This window comes from Abramis brama (genome assembly GCF_963993115.1).
Source record: "Abramis brama genome assembly, chromosome: 12".
In the NCBI taxonomy this organism is placed as follows: domain Eukaryota; kingdom Metazoa; phylum Chordata; class Actinopteri; order Cypriniformes; family Leuciscidae; genus Abramis; species Abramis brama.
Window position 1 is genome coordinate 32,604,222 of NC_139974.1, and position 21,811 is coordinate 32,626,032.

Consider the following 21,811-nt stretch of genomic DNA (forward strand, 5'->3'; position numbering starts at 1 on the left):
CAAACTAAGACTACCTTTATTAGACGCCGATGGACGGTACAGCATGTGGTTGTCAGTGTGACATGCCCAGTGCTGTTTAAATGTTAAGACCTGACTCCTGCAGAGAGAACAACATTACCAATCTGAACAGCTGCAGTCTGTCAGTTGCGAGAAGAAAGTGAAAGAATGCTCAGAAGGTCACACTTTCACCAGGTTTCCCTTCCCTGGATTGCCCACGTCCTGTATAGATTTCAAAAGAGCCCTCCAGCGATTCATCTGACACCTCTACAAAGGGTCCCAGAGCACAGAGGGCCCACACCGTCAGGGGCTACAAAGGAGCAGCGAGCTTTATCTGTGGTGAGAAACAAAGACACGCGAGACAGCTACCGAGTTATTGCTACTCACGTTCGCTCTCTTTCACTGAGCCAGTCGGCTCTCATTTCTACCCTGCAGGTCTGACCTGTGCCATGTTGCTACAAAACCTTTGTGGAGACTGAAGAGACAAAACTGTGGGTCCAGTCTAAGACACGTCCCGTTTTGAGACACATAGCCTATACATAGTTCATATCTGGTGTATTTCCATTGGTTGCTATAGTAATGATGTAAATATCAGCATGGTGCCAAGAGACGTTCTGAGTGGAGATGTCAGTGTGGAAGGAGAAAATGGGAAAATCGCAGACTTGGACTCTGCTCACGTCTAACATGACACTTCCCCTCAGCGCTGAACTCACAAGAGTATGACGGACATACACAACGGGCATTTTACACATTCATGCATGTATTGTGCGAAACCACTGACTCGTTCACTATTCAAATGAGGAAAGCGTGAGTGAAAATGAGTGTATTCAGACACCGCTTCAGACAACACTGCACACATTGTGTTACATACGTGTCATATCCTGAAAGACCAAAACTACTCAGATCTGACCATTCAGACTTGAGATACAAAATAAGATGAAATCAAATAAAGAATTAGGCTATATTATTAATATAATTATAATTATTATAATTATAATAATAATTGTTATTGTTATTGTTATTGTTATTGTTATTGTTAGTAGTAGTAGTAGTAGTAGTTGTTGTAGTTGTAGTTGTAGTAGTGAGAATGATAATAATAAAATATTAATAGATAAAAACAAACTATTAATATTATTATTACTATTACTACAACTACTACTCCTAATAATAATAATAATAATAATAATAATAATAATAATAATAATAAATGAATAAATAAATAATTATTTTTAATATTATATTAATAACAGCAACAATAATAATACATAGTAATAAACAATGAATGAATGAATCAATGAATGAATGATAATTCAGAATTCACATCATGTATTTGTATCACTGGATTCATTTTTTTATTTTTTCATACTAAAAGTATTAAAGTAAATCTAAAAGTATATTTTTTAAAGAAAATTTGAGTTGTTTTTGCTGCCTGTCTAAATAATGCCTTAGAGAGGGATTTGTATAATTTAAGACAAGTTAAGTTTGAAGTGTTTATGGCCATATTTTTGTTTCCAATACCCTTACAAAAATACTACAGTGATGGTATTACATGGTAATATAATGATACTCCATGGTACTGAATGATTACCATAATCATGCCCAAAACCATGGTTATACCATAATTCAATGTCTAAAACAATATGGTAGTACAAAGGTGCTTTTTTCATAGTATAATCTCTGTTTGGGAAACAATGAGAGATGAACATCAGCCAAGAATGATGTTTTGACATAAACCAGGCATTTTATGTTACAATCAAACACTTTACACAAACTAACCGTTTCCTCATCTAAATACTAACAATGATCTGTTAAAAAGAGAAATATTTAGTTTTAGTGTAGACAGATTCTGTGCTCTTTTCTTTCAGATTGAGCCGCAGCAGGCGTCTATAGTGTCAAAAACAAGTCCTCTAGGTCCTCTTAAGTCTCATTCAGTAACCAGGATATCCTGTCACAGCTAAGCAACAGTTTCCACATCTCCAACTCCTCGCATTTGCATCTCACTAGTACCTAAGGAAACTACACTTCCTAGTAAAAAATTACCCTAGTGAAATTGTAATGATTAAAGTTATAATGTTAATACAAACATTCACCCACAAAAAAAAAAAAAATAGGTATGTTTGTACTAAAAATATGAATGCATTTAGTATACACAGCACAGTACAGTGTGGATAATGTCACTCAACAGGTCAAAAACATCTCAAATCAAATATGAATTATACATAATTTAAAAGCACATTCTGAGCATCTAAGCCGACCGATTGCCTTGTCTGCTGGATGGAGACACCTCAAAGAAGCAAACAGACCAAATAAAAAAAGTTTCAACACTGCATTTAGATTTTCAAAAAGAAAAATGCAGCCTGGTTCAGATAAACCTGTAGTGATATATTAGGGGTCGCAGAGCTGACCCCGGTGGCCAAAGCCACACCCTAAGCGGCCCGGTTCATCCGAAAGCATAAAGAAACTTACCCGGAAACCCCCGCAACTAGAAGCTGGTCGAACAAGTCAATGTTTCCAGCTCTTTAAGCCGATTATTCTTCAGCAGTACAGTATGCTGTCTCCGCACAGAGATGCATCATTAAACAAAAGACTTCAAAATAAAGACTGTGACCGTATTTATCGCACGACTTTACACAAACTTTGTCTTAACCAGCGAGAAAGACAGAGAGATAAAGAGAAAGAGGTGAAAGAGATGGAGGAAGTAGGCGTTCATCATGAGAAGAGGAAACTGCTGGGCCACAGTTGCACAAAAAGGCGGCAAATTTCAAAGACGCAACACAACTGAAGACGTGAGGAGGAAACAGACCACACGTCCTGGCTCGGCTTATCTGAAAATGTCGGACAATAACAGGAAATATGGAAACGCACTGATTGCTTGAGATAAAGCGATGATTTGGTGCATACGTTTAGAAGACAAATAATCTGTCAAAATAATGCTGTGTGGTCATTAGGTGATAGGAAGTAGTTTTTATGATACATATGTATGTCTGTAAAAGAAAATGAAAGAAATGATACTTTATGTTAAGATAATGAAACCTATTTTTCTACTGTTATGATGTTTTTGTACAGTAACGACTTTCATGGGACAAATTTCCATTCATAATTCTCATTACTGTTATAAAGAATTTGAGACAAATTCCTTTAATACAGTAATGAAAATCATCCTGACCCAACTTTTTTCCCCATTTAAATCAGAATAAAACTAGCTTGATTTTTGAATACTGATTAAAACCATGATTTATAAATACATCTTTTTTTTCTGCATTACAGTAATGAGAATAAGTGGAAATCTGGTCCTAAAAAAATAAAAAATAAAATAATAATAATAATAATAATAATAATAATAATAATAATAATAATAATAATAATAATAATAATATTATATATATATATATATATATATATATATATATATATATATATATATATATATATATAATTTTTTGTATTATTAACTATATACATTTTTTTTTATAAAATATTAAAAAAATAAAATAAAATATAAAAAATAATATTAGTATATCAGTAATATCAAATAGCTCAGCTGGGCATTCAATAAACACTTCTGCATCTTGATGAGTACAAATAATGTGCGATGAAAGCAATCCACTTCTGTGTGAAATTTCTTTGTCTTTTCAAATGATCCCCCTGTGATGCATGTGCGGCCCACATAAACAAAGTTGACACGACTGTCACTGACTCATAGTGCCATGGTAACAAAATTAAAAAACAACCCATCAAGTGGAAAAATAACATGCTCAGATTATGACTGGCTGCATGGGCAGAATGACATTCCCGGAAATTGATGCCTGGTGCAACTCACAAATAGCTCTAATGATCAGTGTGCTAATTATCACAATGGCACATTTTAAAGGATTAAAAAAGGAAACGAGCACAAAGGCTGCTGATTATAGCATGGGCCGGCTACTCTCATTTCCCGTATCTGCTCATCCTCTCACCATATTTCAAGGAGCATGCTCTGTTGTTTCTGATGCAATAGCAGCAGCTGGGTGGCAAACTCAAGAACTGCTTAACATCTCGTTTCCCATTAAAGCTTCAGGATGGCTAAATTGGCTCATGTTAGTGAACGAGAAGGAGCATATGTCGGTTCCACCCATTGTGGGCTCCTAAGGGCCGGCCGGCCCTGCTCTCACAGCTGTTGAAGTGGCACTGGGTTCCCTCAAGCTATGAATAGAGATCAGTGGAGAGCTGGTCAATGAAAAATGCTGGGTCTGGCCTAGATTCATGCGTGGTCGGGTACATCAAACCATCGCTGTTTAGACTGACTGGTAAAATTGGTCAGGGTCTTTGAGACCAGCTAGAGAGAAAGAGACAAATGAGGAGGAAGAAAGAGAGCCACACATTTTTCCAGAAAATGAGCACATCTAAAATTAAACAGTGTCCTCTTGGGGCCTTTACTGTGATAAATGAATGGCAGCTCCACTTTCAATACAATGTGCAAAGTGTTCAGATGTTCCCTAATGATGCAACAAAACTGAAATTAAAGTTTCATTCAGCCGAAAACGAGTTCTGCATTTAAATTTGCACATATGTTTTTATATCAACTTTTTAATTATAGAATTATGTTCCTACTCCAATTAAATAATGAAAATGTAATATATTGCAAATATTTAGCAAAATGCTCTTTTCTAGAGACATCGTTTCTAGCCAACTAACAAGTTACGGACAATGACTGGCTCTGACCACATTAAAGAGCGACAAAATTGAACAATTTGAAAGCTCAGACTTTGTTTCATATCAGAATGAACAAAATACAAAGCTTAATGTGATTATTGGGTGGCAGGCATGCTACAAGTAATGTTTAGAGAAGTTGTTCACGCATCAACCGAAAACAAATTCGACTAAAAGATCTTTGTTCATCAAAATGAATACGAATACAAGAAATGATATTGTCAACCCAGTCCTAGGCTGCGTCCAAAAATCCCATACTTTCTTTAGTAGGTACTTATTTTTTATAATTAATTAATTACTTCACTACCCCTAAAAAGTATGTTCTATATAGTATGAATGTGTGTAGTATGAATGTAATCTGGAAGTACTACATTCGCCATGTTGTCATTATCATGTGACCTACCAGCACCAATTACGTCGCATCACTGCCATTCACAAATCCTTTCCAGTGGACTTCTCCCCGGAAGTAGTAGGTCATCTGGGTACTTTGGACCTAATTTGGATATACTTCTTTTGTCACATACTGTTTTTCACCTACTATATAGTAGGGAAGTATGCGATTTCAGATGCAGCCCTAGTGTCCACACAGCCGACATGTTTAGCTCTTCTAGCTTATCCAAGATGCTTGCACAAAGTAGACACTGACAGGGTTAAAATGTGCCATCGGGGATGAGCCAATTAAACGTCACCATTTCACCATTTTTTTCCAATGTCAATGACTCACCAAAACGGATTATTTACTTTTGGCCAAATTGTTTGATTGTCAAAAGTGTTTGGTAAAAGAATACTACACTTCAAAGATGAAACTTCAGGCATCATTTCCTCACCCTCATATTGGTTTAAACCTGTATAACTGACTTCTGTGGAGCATAAAAGAAGGTTTTGCAGGAATGTTCATGCTGCCCTTTCGCAACAAAAGCAAATTACAACCAATACTGTCAAGCTCCAAAAATGTCATGAATAAAAGCACCATAAAAATAGTCCGCAAGTCCATATATAGTTACCCGTGAAAAATAAGCACACAAACTTCCCATCTCACCTTAAATCAAAAGTCTCCTGATTAGAGAAACAAACACAATTGACCTAGAAGCGATGTTCCCGTCTTGGTGGTCGAGGAGCCAGCTGTCTCCTTGGAGATGAATGCATGATGCGCTGTGTTCCAATTAGCCCTTCCTTGTGTTTGGTACCTAAACCCCTCCCCAGGAGCAAAGAGACCCCCACACGCTGTACTGCCTCTGACAAACCTGATTAAGTCATCCGATCCAGCCTAGGGAGTTAGTTTGCCAAAAGCAGACACAGGCTGGTGGTACTCATGAGCAGAGCTGTCAACCACCTTTGCACATGGAAACACTTGGTCTGGATTTATTCAGGCTCATCTCACTTTTGTAATTTAACCCATTTTGCTGCTTCCAAACTTTAACTCACTTTTTTTTTTTGTAAAAATGCCTGTGTTGTGTTGTGTTGTGCATGCATTTCTAAATTCCGCATAGCAAAGTATTTTTCAATTAAATCAATGAAGCATTCAAAGATCTTATACAACAGAGATTCAAATTAAAAAGCACCAGTGCAGATGGGAAAAGAGCCCAGCCGCCCATCTAAACACTACGGCAGTAATTGTAATCATCTTTAATCTACATGGAGAAATAGAGCTTTTAAAAGAGGACAGTAACAGATGCTGCAAGATTATAAAAGATATTAATGCTTTTTCCCTCTTTTTAAAGCATGAAAATCAATTTGCAGCTTCACTTTACTTCTTTGCATTTCCATTCCAATAACTATGTGAAATCCAATAGCTCACTAAGAAATTATTCTGTGAATAGGTTATAATGCTATTTCGCCAACTGTAGTTATAAGTAATCTTTCCTGGAATATTAGAGTTAACACTGAGAGAATGACTAACGTCTAAATATAATGCAGCGTAAGCCGAGAGTTTGGTCACAGTGACATTTATTGTCAAGCGAAGTGGCTTGCTTCAGGTCTAAGACTAGACTAGAGCATCTAAAAAAAAAGACCTTGTCGCCTCTACAAAAGGCTTTGTGGACGCAAGCCCAGAGATGGAGGTGGGGAGAGACACTGGCTGTGTGACCTTCTGCTCAAAGACTTCTCAACCCAGTGTGAAACTCTCTAAACAGGTCAGACCCATGACAGTCAATATACATGAGACAGTTACCACATTCTCACACTGAGAGAAAGGAAAACACCCAGAAATCTACCTGCAAATAAAAACGTCTTTCTCGCAACCCAATTACACTGCAAAAAAAAAAAAAAAGAATTTATTAATACAACTGCCACAAAGGGGGCAACCAATAATGGAATTTGTAGAAAGTTATAGAAACCAAAACAAAAAAACAGAATTCTAATAATCAACTGATAGATTTTAAAATAGATTCACTACCAATTGAAATGTTTGGGGTCAGTAAGATTTTTTTATGTTTTTGTAAGAAGTCTCTTATGCTCCCCAAGGCTGCATTTATATAATAAAAAAATACAATAAAAACAGTAATTCTGTCAGGACCACTATCGTCAAATACGACTGACAAGATTGGCGGTATGGTTCTGTTCTGGGCAAGAACTCCCAGCAGCCTAGCATGGATAAGAGCAGCAATAACCCCCCTTAGGGTAAACAGAACAGAACCAACATGAATGTATGCAGATATCATTAATTCAAGATTTTAAGAACAACATAATTCAAGAATTTATTCTGATTCAAGGGGAATCAGAATCCCAAATCCTGACTGATGAGAGGAGGAGCTGGGGATGGATCAGGGTAATTCGCTCCTGAGAAATGCGATAGCTGTTGATAATACTGAACGAGCTTATATATGTGTACAGTGTAGGCGTCGTATTCCTATAGGTAGACGTGGATCAGCTGAGAGTCAGCTGATGCAAGCTTGACTTACGTGACCTGCCAGAACTGATGCTACGCTTAATTATTATGAAATATTATTACAATTTAAAACAACTGTTTTCTATTTGAATATATTACTTTTTTTCTGTGATGGCAAAGCTGAATTTTCAGCATCACTCCAGTCTTCAGTGTCACATGATCCTTCAGAAATCATTCTAATATGCTGATTTGCTGGTCAAGAAACATTTCTTCTAATTATCAGTTACAAACATTGTGCTGCTTAATATATTTGTGGAAACCATGATGCGTGTTTTGTTTTCAGGATTCTTTGATGGACAAAAAGTTTAAAAAGTTTGCAAAAAGTAAAGTCAACATGAGCAACTAGACAAACAATTATTATTCAAATAAACTGTAGGTGATTATTTTGTGTACTATAGTTTCCACAAGAATTGCCTTAGTGCCCTAACATGAACCACTTCTGGTAAGTCACTTTGTGCACACATGCCAATGCACACAAACACTAAAAATCACCATGTTGACCAGCTCCCACCCCTTACACCACATCCCACAAAGTGAACTGGAACATTTAAGGACTCTTAAATCAACCCTCACCTCATTACACTGGTTTCTCTGGCTAAATTAAAATGAATTAGTAATGATGGGATGGGATGAGAGAAATTCAAGCAATTTCCCCAAACATCCCCACAAGATCCTGGCCAGTGCAGCTCTTGGATCTGATCGATGGCTAACAGACATAGCAGAGAGATTAAGAGAGAGTTTAGAGGAAAAGCTCTGCATTAGGATTGCAACATCAGTTATTAATTCAGCATCCAACACTACTTGGATCTCATACTGATGGCTGGAAATTTCACTGCAAGTGAAGCAAAGTGCACAAATACCACAGCCAGTTTTCGGTGCCTCTTGTGTCACTAAACAGAATTGCAAAAATAATGACAGGTATGTACCCGTGTAGTGGAGCAGAGTGACAAAAGTATCCTGCAATATATACAGTACTAGCTATATATAAAAAATTTCTAATTTTTTTATAATTATTGTGCACTTTAATATTTGTACTTCACTCTTTCCCTGCCAGGATTTTATTTTATTTTTATTTAGCATTTTTTTTTTTTTTTATGTCATGGCTCCCGTAGTATTTTGCTGTATGACCATGTACACAATCTGCTTTTACAAAAAAAAAACAACGACAACATTTGATTCTAGCTTCATTCATTCTTTTTTATCAACACTTGAATGTGGGTAAGTTTCGTTAAAAAACATTTCAAACAAAAGGCGGAGAACATTTTTCTGGATCGGATTCAGAATGATTATCAAAACATACATCGTCCATCAACACCTCCAAAGCCTGCACAGTCGTCTTCGACAGTTTCTTTCCGCTCTTTCTGGGCTGTGTCTGAAATCCCCCCCTAACAGGGCACTATTTGAGGGGAGAGACATTTGTAGTGGAGTTCAAAATCATAGTGGACGTTAAGGGCACTCATTCAATCCCACAATGCACCGCAATAACGAGTGTACAACTGTATGCTCAACGGCTAGAGAATACCCATAATGCACTGTGTAGAATCGCGAGCCGATGAATTCCCAGAGTCTGACCAGAAGATGGTGCCCGCAACCAAACCGCTGGTCCAATGTGGGTACAACATAATATCATACAGGTATAAATTCCTATTTAATTGATTATTAAAATGATTAATTAAGGTTTAGGCTATACATAGTTTCCATGACAGAGCTCAAGATAACTCTTTTCATCTTACCACAGTTCGCTAAGTTTAAAATAGTTCATAAACAGCAAGCAAAAACTCTGCAAAAGCAGCAGCTCTTCCGGCAGACTCACTCACTCGTTTTCATTCCCTTCTTCAAGTGAACTATATTAGAGAACTAATGTAGGGAATGGGGGGTGATTTCGAACACAGCCCTGGGGTGTTTCTCAATATGCGTTCTTCAGCGATCTTGCGTCCTTGTGTTCTCGTTTTACGCCATCATTAACCGTCGAAGTTCAGACCCAATTCTCAAGAACGCAAGTACAGAGGACGCATGAAAGAACCCGGATGTGTTCTTGATACCGAGGATGCATCGAATGCAGACTTGAGCTAGTACTCGCCTGGTGTCCCAGAAGTCATTGCGGCCGGTTCCGAGTTCGTTCTTCCAAGGAAGCTTGGCAAGACCGGTCTCCACGAGAACACAAGTCCGTTCTCTGCGTTCTTGGAATTGAGAAACAGCCCTGGTTTACACAGATTTTCTACTTTGCTTGTTTTTGGATCTGGAGATGCTGTACTACTTCAGAAAATCCGTAACAGCGCCTCCTACCAGTGAAAATGCGGATTGCCAGAAAAACTCGTCAATAGCGAGGAACCATTGTGTCATAAATAGTCCCTTTCACACCAGGGTGGTTCCCAGAGAACTTAATGTTCCCCTAGGGCCATTTTCCTTGTTGCATTCACACCGCCAGTATAAACTCTGAAGTGACGCAAGATGCGCTTGTTGTTGTGACATTTATTTTGATGGTGCTGAGAACGCCAGAGCCTGAGCACACAGTGCTCCCGCTCTCCATCTTCATTAGTTTACGATCTGTTTAACAGTCCTGTCTACGTTATTAGATAGAACTGTTAAACAAAGAAAGTAGACAGTAGAAAAAGTATTAGCGTTTGCCGTGTGGTTGATGTCCAATGTCGCTAGCTTAGCAGAAATCCATAATCGTGTCGCTTGGTCCCCTCAAAGTTGTATTTGACTTTCTCCTTAGCGTAAAGGTTGATAGGTCTATTTATCACTGTTTTCCATGTTCATAGAGTTAGGTCATGGAGTAAATATATAGGCTATAAACTGTGCGTACATGGCTTTTTAAAAAATGGCGGGTGCTGGTGTTTCACGTGCATTCAGCCAATCTGGTAGTTCCTATTGTGCTGCTGGGTTAGACCCTAGAAGCTAATTTAGTCCCCCAAAAAAGGCATTCCTAGAGCTAAAATCGTTCTCAGTTCCTGCGGTGTGAACACGCCAAAAAGCGATTACTTCCGCCATTAGTTCTAGGAACTATGAAAAGGTTCCTCCGGTGTGAAAGCCCATAATGATGGAGGGGAAAGAGTTAATTATACAAATTAATTTATCTATAGAATAATTCATATTAATATTTATTACACACACAAATATATGATCATAAATTTATCTTGATGTCAACAAATAAAAAAATTAAAATCAATAAAAATCACATTTTTGGGCCTGTTTGTTTTGATAAATAGGCCTACCTAAAATTCTGTAAAAAGTTAGCACCACTAAATTTTAATTCCTCTCGCCACATACTCATTTTCCATTTCTTATTGTTTGCAATATTAATCTTTATAAATAATACAATAACTATAATCAAATTCCTTCAAATATCACATTGTAAACTTTTTTTGTACTTAATCTATTAATGAAACTCATTCATGAACATGTAAACACAAAGCACATCACAGCAATGCAAGCTTTTATAATCTTTAATAGTAAAAGGAAACTAAACAAAAGTTCCAAATGATCACTTAAATGGGGAAGAGCTAATGGAATACAATCAATGAACACTTCTCATGAATGAGTTCTTTTCTCAGAAAGAGGAACAGCCCATGGGCGAATCCATGCTGAAAATGTGCCGCTGACCCCTGGCTGTTGTAAGCATCACACAATGGCAGTCTCTGACCGTTTGACACCAACCCTGATAGATAGACCCTGTTTGGGAAACCATGGGAACCGTGTTCATTTGTATAGTCTCTCACATAAAGATGGCCTCAGGCCGAGGAGATGGAAGAGGTGTGGGACTCTCCAGGGATATAGCACAAAACCTTTATTTAGCAGCAGCAGAGTCTAACTGTTACAAACACTGATGAATGTTAAACGCAGGCGATGCGCTGCCCTCAGGAGCACTTACCATAGAGTGGGACGGAGTGGGCGGCATTGTTCATAAACTGTTCTTTCAGAAATAGTGAAAGCGCTATATTATTATATATATTTTTATATATATATATATGTATATATAAACTGCTGAATTACACAAACACGTGGGTTATGAAACATGCTCTTCAATGAAAAACAAGCATTAGATAATCAGAGTAAAGGAGAGCTTGTTTAACAATGCTTCTAAAACTAAATACGTTTTTTATGTTATGTTATGTTATGTTATGTTATGTTATGTTATGTTATGTTATGTTATGTTATGTTATGTTATGTTATGTTATGTGTTATAGCAAAGCAGCATATTAGAATGATTTCTGAAGGATCACGTGACACTGAAGACTGGAGTAACGGCTGCTGAAAATTCAACTTTGTCATCACAGGAATACATATTACATAACATTTTAAAATATATTAAAATACAAAAGAGTTATTTTAAAATGTAATAATATTTTACAATATTACTATTTTTACTGCATTTTGGTCAAATAAACGCAGCCTTGGTGAGCATGACTTATAAACGACCCCAAACTTTTGAACAATAGTATTATACTAGATTACATTACATATAATTATTTTATATTAATAAAAAATTACAATTGCCAAAAGTGCCATGGTACCTATCAACAATTAATAGTACGCCCTAGAAACCACATAGCAACTTGAAAATGTAAATTAAAATTGTAACTATGCGTTCTTTTACTGGGACTATTCAGCCCACTCCTAAATCTAAGGCATCATTGATGTCTATCGCACAAACGGTGTGGGATAAGTTATACATGAAAGTTTATTCCTCAGGGTTAAGGGTTTGTTCAAATCCCAACAGAATTAGTAATAGTATCTTAGCATCTGCGATGCATTTGGACAGTTTCAAGAACAGGCATCCAAAACACAATATCTGAGATTAAGCAATTGTGGAAGTAAAACAAAAGACTTGTTTCCAAGTCAAAAGAAAAGGGAAGTGGAAGAACTTGTTTCCCCTGGCATATAAATAAATGTGAGGATGGATCCACCATCACCATGGCTCTATTTGTGTCTTATGAGGGTCATGTCAAAACTCTCTATTCTCGTCTGTTGAGATCATAAATCCCTTTTTCCAAATTTCCACTCATAAAAATAACAAAAAATAATCAAAAATTGACAGAAAAACACTTGAAAATGATGCATCATGCCAGCCGTAGATAACCACAGCCGTTCTTCTCTCTTGGAATGAGTGAAACATTACAAACAGTTTAGTCATGATTCTTTGATCATTTTGAGTATGTGCACAATGAGAGTGACAGTTGAGGACAAACCCAGTCTAAAATCTGCACCTTTAGAGCACCTTTAACAGCTCTAGATTATTCTGCTCAGAGAATGATGAGAATTCTACTATGAGCAGTCAGCGTAATGTACCAGACGAGCGGTGATTTCAGGACATGGATAACAGCAGGAGTCACAGACAACATGGAAAATAAACAGCAGCTGGACCAGCTCCATTTCACACAGTATCATAACATGAACAACCATCACGCGATGTAAAGATTAATGACACCCGTCAGTTTGCTAATGATGTGGGGGTTCCCAGGCTCTCTGCTGGAGGGGTCTGTAAGTATGCATACTTGACATCTGCAGTCTGATTCATCAGCATACCATGATCTAGTATGAATGACAACACTCATTTACTTTCCCAAAAAAATATACTCCGGTTAACTCGTATAACTCATAACTCCTGTTGTCTGTCCTGCGCTCACTCCATTGCTCTGACTAAAGGGATAACAGCATAGTGAGACGGGAGAGATCGCTCAAACATCCTCAGATTGCATAATTTCCTGGAAAATTAATTGAAATGTATATTTTTTCTAAAGAAATGTGACATGAAATATGATACTGTAATAGTATTTTTCTATACGTTTAAGCCTTTTGACTTAATGGAGTTGTTTTGTACATTGCTGTGAACACAAATCATTGAAAGCAGGCACGACTGAAAAAGTATGCATGTTCTCTTTCTATGTGAAATAATAATAATAATAATAATAATAATATGCAGTTTGATTCAGTATGTTTGATGTGCACTTAGTTTTCCGCTAGCTTCCTTGAGCTGGTGAAACAGTGGGGTTGTGTGACGTTGTTCTATGAAGGCGTGATTAAGTGTTAAGGGCGTGTTTTACTGTGAGGCAACTGGTCCGCCAGTGGAAACGCAGCTTGATTTTGGTTTTTGTGGCTCGAGGTCCGAGGCTACTGGCCCTGCCCAGAACGCTCTGGTCCAACAGGGGATAGTGATTATTGCCTTAGCAAGCCCCACTAATAACACACATGCACATCTAGCAGGGATAAGTCTGCAAACCCAACAAGGCCACTACGACAAAGCAAATTACATACTAAACTCAGTATAAGAGGTTACGGGTCTACCCATTTTAGACCAGCGATTCTAGTTCTTACGCACTGAAAATATAGAGCAACATGTCACCACAATCCCTGATGGGTTAATTTATCCTGAATTGAGACCTGCAAGAACCTGGAACATTCCGTGATTGATTTGATGCTATTTTTACGCGCCCCACTTCAAGGATCTGGTTCAAATATACGGTCCATTTAAGTAAGAGTACAGAAAGTCTTTTCGAGAAACGAGACGCGCTCTGTAATCCCCAGCACAAAACTACATGGCTTTACCCAACAATTTGACAGAAATTTTCCGCTAATATCCCACCACTGGTAGAAACATTCTCGAGAGCAATGAAAATAAACCCTCCAAGTTAAACAAACAAAGTGTTTCAGGGTCAAAAGCAATGTCTTAACCTGCACTGAGCCATGACAGGCTGGATTTTCTAAAGATCTCAAACCCGAATAACTATCATTCAGCGGCAGTAAAGATTAAGCTTCCAAACTAAGGATTATAATATATATATATATATATATATATATATATATATATATATATATATATATATATATATATATATATATATATATATATATATATATATATATATACATAATTATCCCAAACACTGTAATTTGGGCAATAATAACGTGCTATGGAAACACTGCAGGCTGTGGGAGTGCTGGCATAGATTATTGTCTGCTGGGCCTTCTAACCTTCAAAGCATCTTCCCCGTAGCGTGCAGCCGTTCTGTAGAGTCGCCAGGCTGTTCCTGAACCTGAGGTGCCAATGAACGGCTGTGGTCTTAAATGATCCGGTCGGTGCCAGGCGGATGGGGAGGGGAACAAAGAGACACTGTGCTTAACACACACACACACACACACACACACACACATACACAAAGCCAGCTGTCCCTTGCTCCGCACTAACGCCCAGCTGTATCTGGTCTTTCACCAACCATCCCCCCATCATCACAGACCAAGACCAAACACAGTCCTTTCCACTGTCCATTTTCAGGATCTTCTCAGTCAAACCGCCCTCACTGGGAACGCCCATCGCAATGCCAGCCTTCATTATGTGTGTGTACGAGTGTGTGTGCCCACACGCGCTTTCATCTCTGGGCCTCAGCCCTACTCTACCCATTCATTGGGGTTGCTTTGAGCTGTTATTCTTCATGGTGGTTACATTACTCAGGACGTCCTTCAATTGATGTAGATCTATTATAAGCATGGCTACCTTTTTTTCCGTTTGGGAATATGACAAACAAGAATGTCCATGATAAAGAAAAGTAAAAATCTATTTTAAAACACATGGGTGGAATTTACATTGTCACTAGCAGTACAGGTGCAGGTTAGGAATCAATAGGCAAGGGACCATGGGTAAAAAGATAAAGGGATCACTCTTTGTTCGCTTTTTGTATGTGGCGAGAAGCAGGGTGTGGCCAAGAGCCATGGGAGTGGAGCGAGGCCGGTGGGACGAATGTTAATGAGCGAGGAACCCTGGAAGGATAAGAGGAGGTGATGAGAGGGCCAAGCCTGGGACACTTTAAGTTGTTGTTTTGTTATGTTTATTTACGACAGTGTGCCGTAAGGTTTTTTATTTTATGATTAAAAGTTATGTTTAATATGCGCCGGTTCCCGCCTCCTCCTTCCTTGCGCTTCAACTTTGGGTCGTATATACGGGGTATGTATATACTAAAATAACACAAAAAGTGGGATGTCTAATCCTGCTCATGGAGCAACACTGTCCTGCAAAGTTTAGCTCCAACCCCAATTAAACACACCTGAACCAGCTAATCAAGGTCTTACTAGGCTTACTAGAAACTTCCTGGCAGGTGTGTTGAGGCAAGCTGGAGCTAAACTCAGCAGGACAGTGCCACTCCAGGACTGAGTTTGGACACCCCTGATCTAAAACAAAAACAGTGGTTGTATCATCCGGGGCCCGTATTCATAAAGAATCTTAATGCAAAGAGTAGCTCCTAGTGACAAAATTCTAAGAAAATTCTTAGAAATGTGGGCGTTTACTCTTAAAATTAAAGAAAAAGTCCTAGTAAAGAAAAAAGTAATTCAGAAAGCATCTTAACCCTTAAAAGAGGTCTTAAGGTCAAAATTGTTAGGAGCACGGACGAGGACTTTTAAGAGGCTTGAGAGTTTCTTTAGCAGAGGAGAAAATGGCAGAAAGACGAAGAGGGAGAAGAAATGTGTTGCAGACGATGGATAACAGTGAGTTAATAAGACGCTATAGATTAGATCGTGCAGGGACCATGTTTGTGACTGATCTTTTTAGAGACACGCTAATATCTCCAACACAGCGCAGAAATGCCATAGCGCCTGAAATGAAAGTAATCACTACATTACGATATTTGGCAACTGGGAAAATTCCATGTTTGATACATTAAAACCAACATTCAAACCACCACTTAAATAGACATGCCAGCAATCAGTGTAACTGGAAAGAGTGGAACAATTTTTATCATTCTAAGCAATCAAATACCTTATAGGAAAGTAACAGCATGGTAAATAAAAAAAGGATTTATATACACATATATAATGTGTGTGTGTGTGTGTGTGTGTGTGTGTGTGTGAGAGAACGATCAAATAGGAAAAATTACGCATGTAAGTTCAAAGTGAAGGCTTAGAATAGACCCTATACTTAAAATCACTTTTTTTTTTCCTTCTTGGACAACCAACCAATCACAGTCGTCAAAAGATTGTGTCATACATAGCAACGGGGTCAACCCCGCCTCCTCACTAAGATAAAAGTTTTTGTCTTTTCCTTGCTCAGAGTTGCTCTCAGATCGGTCCCGAATCGCTCTTAAGCTAAGACTCCTACATAAAAGTTTTTAAGCTAAATTAAGAGTTTTCTGAGAGGATTCTTAGATTCTTTATGAATACGGGCCCTGATCTTTTTACTTAATACCCACTGAATAAAAAAAATAAAAAAAATAAATCAAAATGAATTTTAAATGTAGAAACTACAAACATGCTTATTATAGAAAAAGTGTATTCATGTCATTGTATGTATGAATTACATTAATTTATTTTTGAAAAATGTATCTAATGACCTTCCTCTGTCTGCCACTGAAATGCCTGAAGATTCTATTACACAATTGTTCATATTAAATCCATTACATCAGCGATAAAAGTTATTCTCAGGGTTCTGTTCTGGCCATGGAGAGTAATAACCCTCTTGAATTTCATTATGATGCGATCAAACATCAAACAGGAAAGAACATAACACTCATCTCTGGAAAAACATTGTACACGTCCGTTAGCGCAGGAAATAGATGAGAGTGCACTGTAGGCGGCACAGGAAGCAGCTCACCTGACTTTAGCTCAGACTTCCTCTCCGCTGAAGACGGATGTGCAGTAGTGTTTTTTTTTTTTTTCACTAACATGACTCAGACTCAGACAAAAATGAAACAGCCTCAGGCGACTGTTGAAATAAAACTAAGCCTGTCAGTAGATTCAATAATTATTAAATATCTAATTTATTATATTATATTATATTATGACACTGGACAGAGGTAGATTTCTCTCACACATGCCTCACAGAAACAGGCCTGTCAGGGGTCAGACTCTGTGATAATGCCTACAGCAGGTGGTCAGTAGACAGATGCACAGGCTGCCAGAGTTCATAGCAGCCTGACAGAGAGTAAAACAAATTGATATACAGAGAAGAGTGAGAGAGAGAAAAAAGAAAGAAACAGCGGAACAGAAGTGAAGAAAACCACCTGCAGAACATTCCAAGCAGAACAGTAGCACAGGTCAACAATGTTTTCAGAGGAGACATTCCAGCACCTCGGAAAAAAAGAAAGAAAAAAAAGAGCAGCCATTTGTCTCTCCAGATTAAGGCCCTACAGAGGGGAGCGTTAATGTGCATGCATATCTTCTTCCCAAGCCTCAGATTTTGATCAGTATGCTGTAAATTCAGAGGCGCACACCACTAAACTTCAAGGTCCAGTGCATTTAGACAACAATTACAGTATGTTATGCCTAGGCTGAAATTCTAGACATCCACAATCTAAATAACTATTCTATGCGCACTAAAGGGATAGTTCACCCAACAAAAAAAAATTTACTCATCCTCAAGTTGTTCTAAACCTGTATGAATTTCTTTCTTCTGCTCAATAGCAAAGAAGATATATTGAAGAGTATGGGTAACCAAACAGTTAATGGACCCCATTGACTTTCATAGTATGGGAAACAAAATAAAAAATACTATGGAAGTCAATGGAGTCCATCAACCTGTTTGGTTACCGACATTCATCAAAATATCTTCTTTTGTGTTCAGCAGAAGAAATAAATTCATACAGGTCTTGAAAAACTTTAGGGTGAGTAAATGACAGAATTTTCATTTTTAGGTGAACTATCCCTTTAAAGGGAGTGGTCTAGCACTGCTGCCCGCTTTATCCTCACATACGGATAGCGCTAGATAAGACACCCATCAGGTTCACAGATGCATGCAGGTTAACCAACAAAATGCTGGAGCCTTTCACACTGAGGAGGGGAGGGGGACACACTATGATGAATCAAAATTTAGATGATTTCAGGTAGAAGTTAATTTGTTTTTGTTATTATTCTTGGAGTACAAGATGCAGTTATTGATGGTCCATTGAATTATAGCACTCCTGAAAAGGTCATCTTCTGTGTCAACCAATGAGGCGTAAGTTTTATACTATTAGTATAATAATACAAATAATAGTAGTAGTATTAGTAGTAGTTTCATATTTTTAAATTAAATGAAAAGAAAGAGAAAAAAAAAAATGGTGGGCATTTGATCCTGCAACTGCAACGACAACAATATTATAAATTAAATTTAAATTACAATGGGTGATCAATGATCCTATGATTAACTGAATAAAATTTAATTCAAAATAAAATAAAATAAAATAAAATAAAATAAAATAAAATAAAATAAAATACGCAATGATGCTGATTAATAATAATAATAATAATAATAATAATAATTTAAAATTAAACAAAATAAATAAATAAAATGGTTTGGCAATTAAATTAAGTTTGCTGGGCAGTGGGTGATGACAATTGATGCTGTGATTACATGGCATTCAACAGATGAATAAAACTAAGAGTGTGTAATTATTTAAATAAATAGCAGAACAAAGTTTGTTATGCCTTTTGTTTCATTGAATTACAGTCCACCCTGGAATAAATTTAAGAGTGACTTAAAGTATCACCGCAGAAATCATCCCCAAAGCAATTGAAAATCCAGAAAGTGCACCAACAAAGTTTCTTGTATATCTGTAAAAACACACTAGCTATATAAATATGACTGTATTTAACTGTAGTGTACACTCTTCAATTCAATTTCTGCAGTGCATGCTCAAACTCTAAAGAGCAGCTTCATTTGTGTACACAGAGACACCCGCTGTTTACTGCTGCACATTCACAATCACACAGTAAAAGGGTCTCATCATCTCAGAGAAGCACTTCTACAGAGAATAACAATCCTTGCTAACACATTACAGCATCCTAATCTTTATCCACAAAGCTTAAAGTCAAAGCCAGACAGCCATGACAAATTCAGTCTATGTCCACCCTACTCATATTGCAACCAAATGCAGCCTGATACTGTCACAAAAGACACAAACTGTTCTTGGCGAAACGCAAATCTTTATGATGAATCAGCCGTCTTTAAATGAAACCTTGTGAAGGATAAAAGAGTAACGTACAGTCTCTCCACTAGACTCATATAGCGCATGTCTGACACACCCAACACAAACATCTCTACTGGGGCTTGATGTAATTAGTCGTAATGACACTCATCAACTGGAAGAAAGGCAAAATGGGGGTGCAGTGTTTTCTTCTTTATGCAAACAAACATTCTGGGAATGGTATGCGCTGCTGTTAGACCTCACTAAACCTGAGAGAGAACAAGAGATAGACAGAAAGACAAAGAAACTGAGCTTTCATAACAATAGTGAAATGCTTTAGCATCCCGTCCAGACGACTTCTCCCTCTTATCCATATGTCCAACATTTACATATCTGACAGACAGATTTATCCAAATTGATTTATACTGCATAGAAATGAAGCATATTAATGCATGCGTTCCTTAGAGGGCCAATGTCAATCTATTGTTCTCATGTTGGTTTCATAAAAACGTTTAATATATTTTCACGACATTTCAATGTAATGGCCCACTCCTGTCAACCAATTTTTTTATATTATACCACCTCTAGTAAATTACATGTTATTTTGTTTAGTTGTCTGTTCAGAATCGTGGGTGAATCATGATATGTTTGAAACAAAAAAAATCGTGATTCTAAAAAATTGTATGTGGTGTAACCAAGTAAAAAGATATAACCTTATTTTTACAACTTGAATATATGAGTGTTCAAATTTTAGTTATCTTTAAAAGTTTAAATATATTTTTCAAGGTAAAAGTTATTTTTTACCCATTCTATTAACCAACTATTAACTCTTTCTCCACCATTGACGGAAATTTACGTCATTTGTGAGAAAACGCTTCCCCGCTATTGAAGGAAATTTCCGGCTTTCTGCATTGTCTCTATTATACAGTAGGAGGCGCTATGACACATCTTCTGAAGGAGTACTTAAAGCAGGGCTCAGTAATTTCGGGATTTCTTCGCTGTATTCTTGCTTTTTGCTCGCAGGTTTCTTTCTAGAGCTCCCCCTACAGCTTCGGAATAGATATTTGACAACACTGTTGTAAAAACTCGTTGGCGATTCTCAGACACCAGAGGCTAGTAGATCAACGACATCAAAGCAGATGGGACATTCTTTAAAACGTCTTCTTCATTCGGGTTCGAACAGCGTGAGGGAGCGCAATAATGACAGCATTTTAGCAGATTTCTTTTGGCCGTAAAGCAATTCGTTACATCGCGAGACCTGATATCACGCGATACTTCCTGACGCGGCACGCTCAAACACGCTCCTGACACGCTCAAAGTTGCAAGTCCGGATTTTCCGCTCACGGGCACCAGGGGGGTGCGAAACGACCACCATTCAACCCGAAATAAGTAATATAACCATTCCAGTGACTCCGAAGCTGTTCAGTTAAGGTAAAAAAGTTACTTAGTTCACCTTTAATCACCTGATTAAAACACATGCGAAAAAAATGCAGGAACAAGCGATCTTATGTGTAATAATATGCATTATGTAAAATAACACAACATTAACATCAACATTAAACAGCATATAAATAAAAACTGCCTAATGTTACCGAATTAAATGTTGAGTCGGCCCAGGACGAGCTATATGACTGTGAAGCTTTTGGGGGTGTTGATGAACTTGATCTACTACATTTATGTTTTGATCATCATTCTGAATCCGATCTGGATGTAGTTTTTTACAAAAATGTGATTCTCAGCTTTTTGCTCAAAATGTTGCCTTTTAATTAAACTTAGCCATTCAAGTGTTGATGAAAAAGAAAGCATGAAGCTAGAATAGAATGTTTTTTTGTTTAAAAGCAGAAGGTCTGTTCATTCTTTTGATATATTGCCTGTTCATACAACAAAATATTCTGGGGGCCATGAAATTTGGTGAAAATTATCAAAAGCGCTGGCGGTGGCTGCATGGCAAAGCCACGGAATTTTTTTTTTTCTGGCGGCGGGGAAAGAGTTCATTTATACTGTAAATATCATTAAGTCTTTGGGGAGTTACACCACATTTTCACATAAAATTGTCACAATGAAGAAAAAAAGTTCAAAGGCAGTGTCTGCAGCTGTTTCCCTATTATTATATTTTAGGCCACCCAAAAATATCTAAATGATTTTTAATTCAGACATTAAAAACATGCTGATCATAGAAGAAATGAATTCAAGTCATTGTATGGAATGTATGAATGGTACTTTTAATGTATTTTTGAATAAACTTAATAGATCAGAAAAAAAAAAAAAAGTTATCATCAACCCATTCTCACTCATCTCAATGCCAGTTACTCAGCAAACTAATTGACTTTAAAATCATGAATTTGCACTTGCCTATTTGATCCCA

General features: G+C 37.4%; 1 protein-coding gene across 4 annotated transcripts in view; it reads right to left on the reverse strand.

Annotated features, from left to right (window-relative positions):
- elmo1 (engulfment and cell motility 1 (ced-12 homolog, C. elegans)) overlaps positions 1–21,811 on the reverse strand; it is an 86,626-nt gene that overhangs the window by 59,996 nt on the left and 4,819 nt on the right. For 2 of the 4 annotated variants that reach the window (XM_084130934.1, XM_084130932.1), the window contains exon 1: positions 2,464–2,718. The exons of the other annotated variants lie outside the window; for them this stretch is intronic. The gene's annotated coding sequence lies outside the window, so the exon portion shown is untranslated. Of the gene's footprint in view, positions 1–2,463; positions 2,719–21,811 lie in introns of those variants that run through there. 4 annotated transcript variants of the gene reach the window in all.